Source organism: Hirundo rustica, chromosome 16 (assembly GCF_015227805.2).
Source record: "Hirundo rustica isolate bHirRus1 chromosome 16, bHirRus1.pri.v3, whole genome shotgun sequence".
Taxonomy (NCBI): Eukaryota; Metazoa; Chordata; class Aves; order Passeriformes; family Hirundinidae; genus Hirundo; species Hirundo rustica.
Window position 1 is genome coordinate 15,017,060 of NC_053465.1, and position 14,571 is coordinate 15,031,630.

Genomic DNA, 14,571 nt, shown 5'->3' on the forward strand with positions numbered 1-14,571 from the left:
TTTTTCTTACTTCATAAAGGAACCTTTTCCCAGTGCGCCAAAGACATTCTTCCCCTATCACTGTTGAGCTTAAAATCCACCCTTCTGGTCTGTTTTCTCCACTTGTACTTGCTTGGTTCCATTTTAGAAGCTCAATTGGGCCTAAGCTGCTGCCTTTCCATGGCCATTCTTCTGACATCAAAGCCCCTCCACAGACCCAACAATTGGTTATGTTAAGTTCCTTACTTATTCTTTCCCCCAATTCTACAAACTGATTTTTACCCATCCTTGAGATATCTATTTCTTTCTCTAATTGCTGTTCAAGTTTGGTATACAAATCATTGATGGAAATTGGCACAGGCTTAGGTGGTTTTACTGACTTAGCTTTTTTGCTTATCAATTGCTCTTTTACAATATCCAGTGCTTTTTGCCCAGTAATGTAGGTAAAATCCATCTCTCCTCTTTGGGCACTGACTTCCCATCCTGCTACCACTTGTTCCTAAGTTCTCTGCAATCCAGTACTTCTTCCCTTTATGTATGCAATTGCCCAATTTGGATGGGTTATAACAGTGGCTGTTGACATGAGTGTGAGAAATGAAAAAAGAACCTCGGTGTCTTTCCATGTTCAGCTTTTGGTAACATCTGTAGCATGGCCTTGTCGATATCCCAAAAGGGAGAAGATAAAAATTGAGTGACAGAAAAAGGAGTAACAGAGGTCCAGTATGCCTTATACTCCCACCTCCCATGCCTATGGGGTTGCAACCCACAGCAGGTGTATTTGATCTTGGTGGCGAATACAGAGGCCAATCTGGTCTTGCCCTCTATTTCCTTGTCACTTCCTCTTAGCTAATTTCCAGACAAATAGTTTTTGACACTCCTTAACTGTCGTTTCCCACTGTTCTTCAGGTATCTCCCATTCAACAGGCACTAATAATTCCCATCCATAAAACAAAGTTATTATTTCAGTTTCTTTGAATTCTACCTGGATAGGAGATCAGTTTGGCCCTTGACACTTCCTGCAATGAGAGCATCGCTTGTGTGAACTACAATACCAATTCTTCCCACAATCTAAACATTCACATTTAACCCAGCTAGCATGTCTGGTATTTGGGTGGATCAAACAGGGTATTTGGTCTGGCACTGATGGAAGTGGCAACTCCTCTTCCTCTTTGCATAAATCACAGGCTAAGGCGTGAATACAAGAGTTCTGTGTCCGAAACAGTCCTGATCCTCCTGTTTGGAGTGGAAGTATGTCACCGTGAAACACAAAGAAATCACACAAAGACAAGAGATTTCTGCAGAGGTTCTTCTGATCCAGCTTCCAGCTGAAAGGGCAGAGAGAAGAGACCCCTTTGTTTATTCTTTTACTTTTATACATTTGTGGGTCTAGCAGAAGATTGGCTTTTTGGGGTTTCCACCCCTCAGCCTCAGTGGCCAGACGAATTGTCAGTTACAATTGTTTTCAGGTTAGAAATATGCAAACAAAGGACAAAGAATGAAAAACAAAGGATTTGTTTATATTACTTCTGTGGGAAAGGTAGAAAAACTGCTCTAATATTCTACAGTAACGAAAAGATCTGACTCCATTTATGAAAATCAAAAGGCTAATAAAGAAACTCAGAAAAACCAGGGTAACATCTCACCCTTTTAACTTTAAAAAACGAAAAAACCGAAAAAGAAAAATGAACAAATTTACAAAGGGAATATATACAAGTTCAATCACTGTCTGTGGAGGAATCATCAGAGTGATCACTCGAGGATTCATCCACTTGGTGGCTTTCAAGTTGATCACGGCTTCCACCTTGCCTGTCGGCTGAATTCTGCCTCTGTGGTCGCAGGTCAGGACGGACACACTTTGAAGGTAGACAGCGTGTCCCAGTGTCTGTGGACACACACGCATACCCTTGCCCCATAGCGATTAGGTCATAGGGTCCTTCTCATTGCTTGGTGACTAAATTTCGGACCCGTATTCGCTCGAGGCTGTTGCTCACCATCTGAAGCCTGCAACGAGAGATGATGGTTCAAAATGACAGGATTATTTGAGTTCTGCGGCACCGTAAGGTGATTGATGGTGTACAAAGCCTTTGCCAACCGACTGTTTGGGGTTTCACCCTGCATTCCCCGTTTCTGCTTCTGAAGAACACGCTTGAGTGTACCATGATTGCGTTCTACAATCGCCTGTCCCGTCAGAGAATGAGGGATGCCAAAGTTATGTGACACACCCCACGACTGTAGGAACTGCCGTACCTGCTGTGAGGCATAAGCAGGACCATTGTCGGTTTTCACAGCAGAAGGTATGCCAAGAACAGCAAAGGCCTGCCTCCAGTGGGCAATGACATCACGGGCTTTCTCTCCTGTGTGAGCAGAAGCCCACATCGCAGAGGAGAACGTGTCCACCGTGACATGCACATACTTGAGCCGGCCAAACTCGGCGACCTGGGTAACATCGGTCTGCCAAAGCTCCAAGGCTTTAAGGCCTCTGGGGTTAACCCCTGCCGGCAATGGCGCACCAAGGGCGTGACAGTCATCACATGATTCGACAATTTCACGAGCCTCAGTGGCCGTCAGCTGGAACTGCTTCTGCAGCGTATGCGCATTTTGGTGGAAAAACCCATGTGATGCCTTGGCCTGCGTGAGCACGTCAGGCTGAGGTGCTACCCACGCTGGGTTAGCCAACTTGTCAGCCCTTGCGTTACCTTCCGCTACAAATCCTGGCAAATTAGTGTGACTCCGTACATGCAGAACGTAGTATGGATGAACTCTGGCCTGAATTGCACACCACAGGGCTTTCAGTAAATCAAACAAGGCAGGGTTACTGACCTCCTTCAAAACTGAACAACTCAATCGCTGTGCAATGTCGGCAACATAGGCAGAGTCAGTGATCAAATTGAAAGGTTCCTGGGAAGATTTCTCAAATGCCATGACAGCAGCCTTTAGTTCAACCAGTTGGGCTGACCCATCCTCATGGCCTTCCAAAACCTGCCACTCAGATCCATCCTGCCAGGTAACAATGGCTTTTCCTGTTTTCCCCGAACCGTCAGTGAAGACGGTGGGACCTTGCACTGGCTCTTGGCTACTTTTGGGTCGTAGAGAAAATTGAGTATTTTTGGCCACTTGCAATAGCTTGTGGCTAGGCAGATGATAAGTGATCTGCCCTGAAAAACCCTCGAGAGCACTTTGCAGCGAAACATTGTTCGCATAGCTCCAATCAAATTCCTCCCTCTGAACCGGGAGTATGATCTTTGAGGGATCTGCACCCATCAATTGCAAACAGCGTTGCCGGCAATTGATTATCAAGCGCGCAATCAATTCAAACAGCGCTGTCGCCGTCTTATGCGGCTGATGAGGCAGGAGACCCATTCCAAGACGTGCAGAGGATCAGTCCAATCATCATTCCATTGGCCGATGATACCTGTAGGATTTAAATCAGGAGTGGTAATGAACACAGTGACATCAATGGAAGGTTCAATGCGGTACACCTGGCAAGCCGAAACAGCTTGCTGAACCTCCTCCAGCACTTTTCGTGCCTCAGGGGTCAATTCACGAGGTGACTTTAAATCAGTGTCCCCTTTCAACAATTCAAATAAGGGAGACAGTTGTGCTGTGGTCCAAGTAAGGACGTAACCAAGTGATAACACCTACCAGCTTCTGAGCATCATTCAGTGTCTTCACCGATTGCACAAATTGCACCTCCTGGTGACGGATTGTCCGTTCCAGAATTTTGACTCCCAAATATTTCCAAGGAGGTTGTTGTTGTACCTTTTCTGGAGCCACCTGCAGTCCATGTGAATGCAGAGCATTCAGCAACTGAGGCTGTAGCCTCAGCAGCTCTTCCTGAGTGGGCGTAGCCACCAAAATGTCGTCCATATAATGATAGATGTGAGCATCAGGAAACCGCTTGCAAACTCCAGACAAGGCACGGGCTACATACCATTGGCATAACATTGGCGAATTGCGCATTCCTTGAGGCAAAACTCTCCATTGATACCGCTGTGCGGGCTCAGCATTATTTATTGTTGGCACCGTGAAGGCAAATTTTGGTCTGTCATCGGGATGCAGAGGGATCGTAAAAAAACAATCCTTCAGATCCACAATGAGGACCGGCCAGTCCGCAGGAAGCATGATAGGCGATGGCATACCAGCCTGCAATGTCCCCATGCCTTCCATCACGGCATTGATCTTTCGGAGGTCTTGTAGCAACCTCCATTTCCCAGACTTCTTTTTGATACAAAAGACAGGAGTATTCCAAGGACTGGTAGATGGTTCCAAATGCCCCTGATCCAACTGCTCCTGTACAAGTTCACGAAGGGCGACTAGCTTGTCATGAGGGAGGGGCCACTGATTCTCCCAGATGGGTCTGTCCACCAGCCACCGTAAAGGAGGCGAGGGACACTCTGTGCCCTTCATCACAGTGGCCCCAATCAAAAATCCGTCCCCAGTCGCACCCCCCACGCGGCCAAAACATCCCTCCCCCAGAGGTTCTGAGGAATCTCAGTAACATGAGGCCATATTATGGCCGTCTGTCCCTCCGGGTTCGTGATGGCCACGGGATTCTGGCTCACGTAGCATTGCTTCGTTCCTCCTAAGCCCGAGATCGATGTCTTTGCCAGGGTCAAAGGCCACTGCGGGGGCCAAGCAGCCAGGAAGAGAATGCTCACGTCAGCCCCCGTATCTAGGAGGCCACGAAGGTGAATCTCCGATGGCGTGGCACCAACCATGGACACGGTACACAGCGTCTCAGGACGGTCTTTGGTCAGGACAGCAGTCCAGCTCACTTGAGGCAGCCCTGTAGAGCCGAAGCCACTGTCTCCCCGTGACCGGTCCTCGGTCCTGGAAACAGAAGACTTAAAAGGAACAAGTTGAGCAATTTGTGTGCCTTTTGGGATAGTCAGAGGGGGGGTGGGTGTGGAGACCATTGCATGAATCTGCCCTGAAAAATCTGCATCAATCAGTCCCAGGTGCACTATGATGCCCTGAATGGTGGCACTGGACCTCCCCATCAGGAAAGCACTCATGCCATCACCCAAGGGACCAAAGGCATCCAGGGGAACCTTGTGTATTTTGTCCGAATCAATCACGACAGACTTGGCTGTGCAGACATCAACACCTGCTGAACCGCGGGTGCTGGCTGCAAGCCTGCTGAGCAGATCTCCATTGGTTCGGGCTGAGGCAGAGACATTTGTTTCTGCACGCATCTCACCTTCACACTCTGCATCGCGTTTCCCGAATTGCCCAACGGCTGACCATTCACATGCACTGTCGCCTTACACGCATTCGCAGCGTGATTCGGCCTTCCGCATCGTGCACAATAAAACAAGACAGCCGTAGGCTTCTGTGCCTTACTGCTCTGTTTCTTCCTGGCCCTAGCACCCCACTGCTGCTGTTGCACCCCTTGGGGAATGACCCAAGCAGGCTGCACAGCAGCAGCCACAGCCGGTTGCACGGCCGCAGGCATGGCCGGCTGGACCGCTGTAGCCACCGTCGGTTGGACAATCGTAGCCACAGCTGGCTGCACAGCTGTATGCACGGCAAGCACCTGTTGGCTGGAAGGGGATATCTTTGCACAGGCCCCCACCATGTCCGACATGGATGGTTCCCTGGGAAGCGCCTCAATTATCCTCTTGCAAGCAGCATTACAGTTGCCCTGAGCAACGGACTGAATCATGAGCTTCCTTGCTGCCGGATCACTCACCTGCTTCTCAACCGCAGCAGTTAACCTCCCTGCAAAGCACAGGAAGGGCTCATCAATTCCCTGGACGATAGTTGCAAAGGGCTGCTGTGGAGTAGCCAGCTGTAAGGTCTGAACCAGGGCTGCCATGCCTGTCTGCTGGCACTGCTCCTGGACCAAGGGCTCATAACCAGCCTGCCCTTCGGCGCTGGTATAATCGCCTGTTCCCATTAGCATATCAATATTAACCATACGCCTAGGATCTCCTGGACCCAGTGTCGTATTCCGTTCCACCGCTCTGACTGCCAACTGAGTCCATTTATTCTCAAAGAAGTCATATTCAACCGGTGGGAAAAGGGCCCGAGCCAAGCTCCGAATGTCAAAGGGCGTCAAAAGACTGGCATTAAAAGAACGGAGAACCTACATCACCTCGGCTGAGTCCAAACCATATTTCCCGACTACATCACGCAGTTCTGACAAGGCCTGCCAAGCCAAGGGTTGATAGGTGTTATGAGTAGCACCCTGAAGGACAGGGAAGGCCTGAAGACCCTCAGATGAAGCAGCAGCACCCGCCCTATCCTGCCCTGTGGACCCCACAGGGTCAGAGGCAGGCACTCGACTGGGTACTAGCTGAACATCAGACACGGCAAGTCTAGCACCAGCATCAGCAGAGACCGCGGTCTCTCGGCCTTACGGTCACCTGACAAGGGGGTAGCGTCCAAACTGTTGATGAGGAGCCAACAGCGCGAGAATTTCTGCCCTTGTCAAAGACCGGCTGCAGTTTGGCCGTGTCGCCGTTTGCGCTGAACTTAAACACCTCGGTGCCTGCAGCCGCCGCAATGCTAGCAGCAGGAAGCGGAGGCGGGGTCGGACCAGCCACTGGCGCTGGCCCCGCCGCATCCTCAGCGGCGCTGGAGCCCGCACCAGCTGCTGGAGACCGGTCCGAGGCTCCGCGGCGGACACGCATCCCTGCGCGCCTGAGGAGCCTGTGCTGCGTTCAGGAGGAGGCGGCGACAGCGCCTCGTGACTTGGGGTGCCGTGTCGGTCCCTCTCCACCCCGCCAGCACCGCCTGCAGCCCATGGGGCTGGCGCGGGAGGCGGAGTATCCAGAACACCCCGAGAAGGGGTCCTGCGGGGCCCCGGGAGCTCGCGGCCCCCCCCATCCTGTAGCGGGGCGAAGCTGTCAGCCCGTGCAGGGAGGCGGCGCCCGCCGAGGGACTGACCGAGGCCCTGGCTTCGGCCGCATCCCCGCCCCACGCTGCCGGCGGCGCAGGGGCAGAGGCAGCCAACGCAGCCGCCTCCGGGCTCGGCCCAGGCGGCAGAGCGGGAAACTCCACACCGCCCGACCCCATCGGATACGTAACGGTTGTGCGACAAAACAGACAATGCACTGTGACCGAATCGCGGCCGAAAGACAGGGGGGCCCGCTTTTCCGGGGCGCCCTCACCCACCAACGCCGGAAAGGCTTGGAGAGGAGGCGGCCCCGCCCCACTCTGGCGGCTCCGCTGCACGGGGCTCGGCGGGACCGGCGGGGCCGGCCCCAGGCTCGGCAGGGCTCTGCCCCCCCTCTGCCTGAGACCAGCGCCAGAACCGGAGGGGGGGGAAGCCCCCCGCACAGGAACGGGGGAGGAAGGGGAAGAATCCACATCACAAAGCAGCTGAAATTCAGATTCCGGGTCTGACATAATGACCCCGCCCACTCCCAGCTCTCCGTCCGGCTTCGGACTGGGGCTCTCAGCCTTCGAACTGTAAGGAGTCGACTTAAATACAGCTCTCTCAAATAATTTCAACTGCAATAAGAGTTCTGCAATGTCTTCATCGTATTCTATATCAAGGGAGTCTAACATACAGTCCCCCAGGAGGCGCCACTCCTTTCGACTAAGCACAGACCCAGGCGTGGGAAAGAACCCATGCCGCCTGCCCCATGCAAACAGATCCTGTAGTCCCTCCTGGGATATCTGAGCATCCTTCCGCTCCAAGAGATCTCCCCAAAGTTCCAAAACTAAAGAATCCTCCATGATAAACACAAAACAGGGAAAAGGAGAAAGGAAAAACCTCACCAAACCGTTCACCCACACTCAGGGTCACCAGATGTCACCGTGAAACACAAAGAAATTACACGAAGACAAGAGATTTCTGCAGAGGTTCTTCTGATCCAGCTTCCAGCTGAAAGGGCGGAGAGAAGAGACCCCTTTGTTTATTCTTTTACTTTTATACATTTGTGGGTCTAGCAGAAGATTGGCTTTTTGGGGTTTCCACCCCTCAGCCTCAGTGGCCAGACGAATTGTCAGTTACAATTGTTTTCAGGTTAGAAATATGCAAACAAAGGACAAAGAATGAAAAACAAAGGATTTGTTTATATTACTTCTGTGGGAAAGGTAGAAAAACTGCTCTAATATTCTACAGTAACTAAAAGATCTGACTCCATTTACGAAAATCAAAAGGCTAATAAAGAAACTCAGAAAAGCCAGGGTAACAGAAGTATTCCTCCTCAAGGAGGGTATCGGAGGCATCTCAAAGCTTGTCCAGGCGGTACTTGAAACTACTGATATAAGCTTGGCCTTATCTCCCAATTAGGTGTGATCCTTTGTATGTTTCTTGGGCCATTTGGGTCTTCCCAATTCATTACCACCCAGTCCCCGTTTAAGAGTCAGTTTTGTATCACCCGGTTCAGATGTAATCGTCCACTCTTTAGGTTCTTCCACAGGTCCTTTGATTCTGCTGGCGTGGATCCACCCTCGTTCCTTGGTCCGGATCGCAGCCTCGGTCGTCAGCAATACCTGGAAAGGACCTTCCCATAGAGGAGTTAAAGATTGTTCTTTCCAGGTTTTTACTAAGCACCCATTCCCCTGGATGAACATTATGGATTTTAAAGTCTAAAGGTGTGGTTTGAGGGATGATTCCTTTCAACCGTAAGTTTTCAAGAGTTTTTGCAGTGCTGTTAACGTATCTTTTAACGCTCATTTCCCCTACCTCACAGGTAGCATTTTCATGTTGGGTGGTTAAAAAGGGTAACCCAAACATCATTTCATAGGGTGACACTCCTAGATCTGACTGGGGTTGTGTTCGGATTTTCAATAAGGCCAAAGGTAGGCATTGTACTCATGACATTTGGGTTTCAACTATTAATTTGGTCAAAGTTCTCTTTAAAGTCTGGTTCATCCTTTCTACACGACCAGAACTCTGTGGATGCCATGGGGTATGCAGCTCCCATTTTATCCCTAAAGATTGAATTATCTGTTGTAACACTTTTGATGTAAAATGTGTTCCTCTGTCTGAGTCTATTCTATTAACCATTCCATATCTGGGAATAATCTGTTCTAAAAGGGTCTTACTTACCATGTTGGCTGAGGCCTTGGTAGTGGGAACTGCTTCTACCCAATGAGTTAGATGGTCTGTTATTACTAATAAATACTTTCATCTTTGTACTTGAGGAAGTTCAATAAAATCTACTTGAATACTTTGAAATGGTCAAAGAGCTAACTCACGACCTCCTAATGTTGTTTTTCTCATTACTTTTTTGTTTATCCTTTGGCAAGTTATGCATTTTTCAGTTACTTGCTTTGCTGCTCCAAAAATCCCAATGCATCCATAGTCCCTTAAAAAATGATCACACAAGGCCTGAGTACCCCAGTGGGTTTTCTGACGCATATCCTCTAATATTTTTCTAGCCTAATATTTTTCTAGTATTTTATTAAGTAATTGTCTTCCATCAGGAAGTTTCCATTTCCCTGATTCAGCCTGTTCTCCTCCTATCTTATTTAATTCTTTTTTCTCTGCTTCACTAAACTTCGGGATTTCCAATTTTTCCTCATTTGGAGTTAACAATAACATAACTCTTTCAGCTCCATTTTCTGCTGCATCCTTAGCTTCCTGATCTGCTAAATTATTTCCTCTTATTTCTGGGGTCACTCCTCTTTGGTGTCCCTTAATGTGTACTATAGCTATTTCTTCAGGTAGTTTTAATGCCTCTAAAATCTCTAAAATGAGTCCCTCATGTATTAATCCTTTTCCTCTTGAGTTAAGTAATCCTCTTTCTTCCCAAATTTTTCCAAAAGTATGTACTACTCCAAAAGCATACCTCGAATCAGTGTATGTAGTTCCTTTCTTGTGTGCTAAATATTCCAGTGCCTTTTTTAGAGCATATAATTCACAAGTTTGAGCTGACCAGTTTGAAAGTAATTTTCCTTTTTCAATAGTTTGCATGTTTTTTCCATCAACTACTGTGTAACCTGACATTCTTTTTCCTTGTAGACATCTGGAGGAACCATCCACATAGATTATTTCTCCTTCTGAAAGGGCTTGTTCTTCAAGATCCCCCCGAACTTTTGCTTGGTATTGGATAATTTCTAAACAGTTATGTATTAGGTTATCTGCTGGTTCTCCATATAGGAATTGAGCTGGATTTAAACTCCTGTTTGCTTCTAATGTTAGATCATCACTATCTATCAAGATTGCTTCATATTTTAACATTCTAGAGTCTGTCAACCATTTTTCAGCTTTCTGATTTAACACATTTCGAACCGCATGAGGTGTGCACACAATTAGTTTACCTCCAAAAGTAAGTTTATGACTTTCTTCTACCAGGATTGCAGTAGCGGCTATAGCTTGAATACATACTGGCCAGCCGTGGCTCACTGGGTCCAACATCTTTGATAAATAAGCTACTGGTCTCTTTACTCCTCCCCACTCCTGGACCAGAACTCCATGAGCTACCCCCTTTTCTACATTCACATACAGATGAAAGGGTTTTTCTAGTGAAGGTAAGCTTAAAGCTGGTATTGAGGCCAGTTTTAACTTCAGTTTTTCTAATTTATCATCATCTTCCTTGGTCCATTTTATATTATCTCCCTCTGTCAATTTTTCATACAAAAATTTTATTGCCTGTGTGTACCCCTCAATCTATAATCTACAATATCCCAATAATCCGAGTAGTTTTCTGATTTCCCTCTTTGAAGAGGGAGGTGGAAGGGATAAAATTCCTGCAATTCTCTCTGGACTGAGCCTTCGACTACCCTTACTTATCAAGTGTCCAAGATATTTTACCTCTGGTGTCAGAAAACAACGGGAGACAAGCCACATCTGATGATGATCAACAAGTCTCAGCTTTATTTAGATTAATAGCAAATCTATAGTGTCAATAATTAGTTCATACATATTACAAAACTATAGCTCATGATTGGCTTATGATATTTTGACGCATGTTCTTTCTGTAATCAGCCTTGCGGTTACAATTTTCTTAATCTAGCATTTTCAGTTCCTTAGCCTAGCATTTTTCAGCTTTTTTGTACTAACAACACCTTTGTTGTTGTATCATTCTAGTGCTCAAGGATATTATATCCTTGTTAATCATCGCGTACACCACATAGACATAGTTACATTCCAACCGACTTAACAGTATCATGGCCCTTGCTATACAGCCATGCATCAGAAAAATTCTCCACAGAAAGATTCTCCACATTTCCCCCGTTTTCTTTAAATTGCACAAGGAGATGCTGATTAAACATTTTCTGAACTCCTTGTTGTATCAAATTTTGCAAGCAAATAGAAATACAAGGCAAACAAATAATCAACAAAACAATCACAATGCCTACTACAATGACTATTTTTATCATCGAGGTCAGCTAAGGTCCTAATCCCAAAGAAGCGAGCCATCTGTCTAAACTCCACCCCTGTTGCAATTTTAATTGTTCTGTCAATTTCTGTAAATTTGATATTTGAGCATGAATGGACTGAGAATGGTCAGACAAATTCATACAGCACATTCCTTCAAACTCCTCACATCCGTGACCTTGTGCTAAAAGCAAAAAATCAATCGCGGCCCTGTTTTGCAAAGTAGCATGCCTGACTGAATCTACATCTACTAATAAGCTACTTAAAGCAAGAGACGTGGCATTAGTTTGTTTTGCCAGCCAACACCCTAATTTAAGAGTAGCCAAGCTCTGAGCTGTTCCTACTCCTGGGGCAAGGACGGATGCAGCAATTATTTTATCTTGGGACTAAAATTCTATGTCTGATTTACACTCCGATGTAAACTGATGGACCATTCTTTTTGTTCGTGTCCGAGCACCTGTTAGATGTAAAATCATAGATGTGTTCGGGGTGAGCAATGATAGTCGTCCTAATGTGCATGGACCACCTTTCATCCGAGAGGGAATGCTTGCTTAGGCCTTGTCACCACAAATAAAAAACATTCCAAAAGGTAATTGAAGTGGTGCTAAAGTAGATACAGAAACAATAGGAGAAGTATAGTTACACCAAAGTGTGGAATTTCGATAAACTGCCAAAGAAGAATTAACTATTGTGGTATAGTTTTTTTTAGAACGTAAGGTTCTACTGGTAAAGTTAAAAACAACACATCCATCAGCCTGAACTGATCCTAATAACTCTATCTCTTGTGGCTCTAAGGCTGCTAAAGGTAGATAAGGCACCCATTTGTCCCAAGCATCTACTGTTTTTCGGGAATTGTTCCTTTGACAAGTAGGGATCTGTGAAGGGCAAGGCCATTCATCAACAGGCAATCCTACCAAACATGTGGAAAAAGGATTTCCGGGGGATGAAAGAGAAAGACAAATTGCTTCCTGATTGGTTAAATTAGCTAAAGTGACCTATACATTTGTTTTTGGCTGTGGGGGAACCCACTAAGCACTTGCTATACAGGAACAAAAGAACAGTAGGTACAAAACTCTCATGCTATCATCTGTACAACAAAAGCAACAACAACAACAAAAAATTATTAATCCTTAATTAACAATTTGCTAAACAGGCTATTAAAAGTACAAAATGGTCTATTGTATATATAACAGAGGGTAGGTTCAGTCACTGTCAACAGGAACTTCTGATGAAGGCGAACCAAGCTGTTTAGGTGTAACTGAGGATTCTTGATGCCTTCCACTTTGAGGTTTTGATGCTGGCTTCGTCCACCGAGCTGGAATCCACTCAGGTCCTGCTGCTGTTGAGGGGAAACAGTCACTTGTTGTGTGGGGTCAGTCCCTTTCAGCAAAGGACGTAATTGATCAATTAGTTCATTAGGAATTCTAATTATAGGCCTGAGCCACTGTAAATCCCCTAACAGTTTTTGTGCATCATGTAATGTAGTAATGTTGTGATGAAATTGCAGCTTTTGGGGAGTAACCGTCTGTTCTGTTAAAATCTATCCTAAATACTTCCATGGAGAAGATCGCTGGATTTTTTCAGGGGCTACAATCAGAGCTTGTTTAGCAAGAGTCTGTTGAATTTGGTGAATTTGTAAATCTGAAAAGGGCTGAGGTTGTGCAAACAAAAGGTCATCCATGTAATGATAAATGATAACTTGAGGCCACTGTTGCCTTAGAGGTTGTAGGGCAGCATTAACAAAAAGTTGACACAAGGTGGGACTGTTGCGCATGCCTTGAGGTAACACAGTCCATTCAAACCTTTGATCAGGGTGCTGACGATTTACAGCTGGTAACGTAAAAACAAACCTAGGTGTATCTTGAGGATGCAATGCTATAGTGAAAAAACAGTCTTTTAAGTCCACTATTAACAAAGGCCAATGTTGAGGCAACATAGCTGGGTTAGGCAAACCTGGTTGAAGAGCTCCCATAGGTTCCATTTGGGCGTTCACTGCACGAAGGTTGTGAAGCAGTTGATATTTTCCAGATTTTTTCTTTATAACAAATATAGGGGTGTTCTATGGGCTGGTAGACAGTTTCAGGTGACCTTGTTGAAGTTGCTCTTGTACTAAGGCATGTGCATGTTGTAAGCTTTCCTCTTTCAATGGCTACTGCTTAACCTACACCGGAGTGTTTGTATTCCAGGTGAGAGGAATGGGGAAAGTCCAAGCAGCAGCCATTATCCCAAAGGGTGATCATTGGTGAGAACAATACCAAGTTGTGCCAACACATCTCGTCCAATTAAACACTGTACTGTAGGTGGAAGTGGTGTAATTGAAAAGGATGCTTGTGCATATTTCCCATCAATGACTACAGTGAGCATCGGTGTTCGACTAGCTAGAGTCATTCCTCCTACTCCAGTCACTGTTGTGGCAGCTGCCTGCAGAGGCCAATCATGAGGCCATTCACTTGGAGCAATAATGCTGGTATCTGCTCCAGTGTCTAATAATCCCATAAGTTTTTTAATCTGTCCATTGAGGCAGAGCTCAACTGCCCTCCGAGGTCGTGTAGAAAGATCTATGGTTAATAATGTTAGTCTTCCTGTAGAGCCAAAACCCCTTTGATTTCTTGCATCATGTCGCATAGGAGAAATATCTTTCGCCAATTGAGGAAGGGGTATTAATTGTGCTAGTCTTTGTCTCTTTTTTATCTGCGGGGGGGGTATTGAGTATAAGCCATAATCATAATTTCCCCACAATAATCTGCATCAATGACACCAGGTAAAACAAACAATCCCAGCATAGTCGTGGAAGAGCGCTCCAGCAAAAGTCTACCTACTGGTTGTCTATTGATTATAATAGGTCCTATAAGTCCCGTGGGGATCTTGAGAGGATTTGTGATCATTATAGTGACATCTACTGCGGCTGCTACGTCCATGCTGAGGCTCCCACTGGTGGCTGGTCGCAGTTGTTTGTTGACATTGCAGCCGCTACTTGTGTCCCGGCGCGGCGACTGTTCGCGCTGCTCCTCAAGTTTCCCGACCTCCGTCGACAGGCGCTGGTGTTATGTGTGTCAACGCGGCATTTTGCACACTAAACTCCTGCAGCATTACACTCTCTTCGGATATGTCCGCTACTGCTGCAATGAAAACATTTCATGCGAGCACCAGAAGGTGAGGAGCGAGGACCAGTGCTAGCCGTTGCTACTTGAAGAGGAGCAAGAGCTGCCATTACCTGCGTCTGAGAAGCTTTTGCCTGCTCTTGTAATCCGAGCCCTAATTGTTTTATAGCATCAACTAAAAATGCCTGCATTCCTGATGGCACAGTTGCT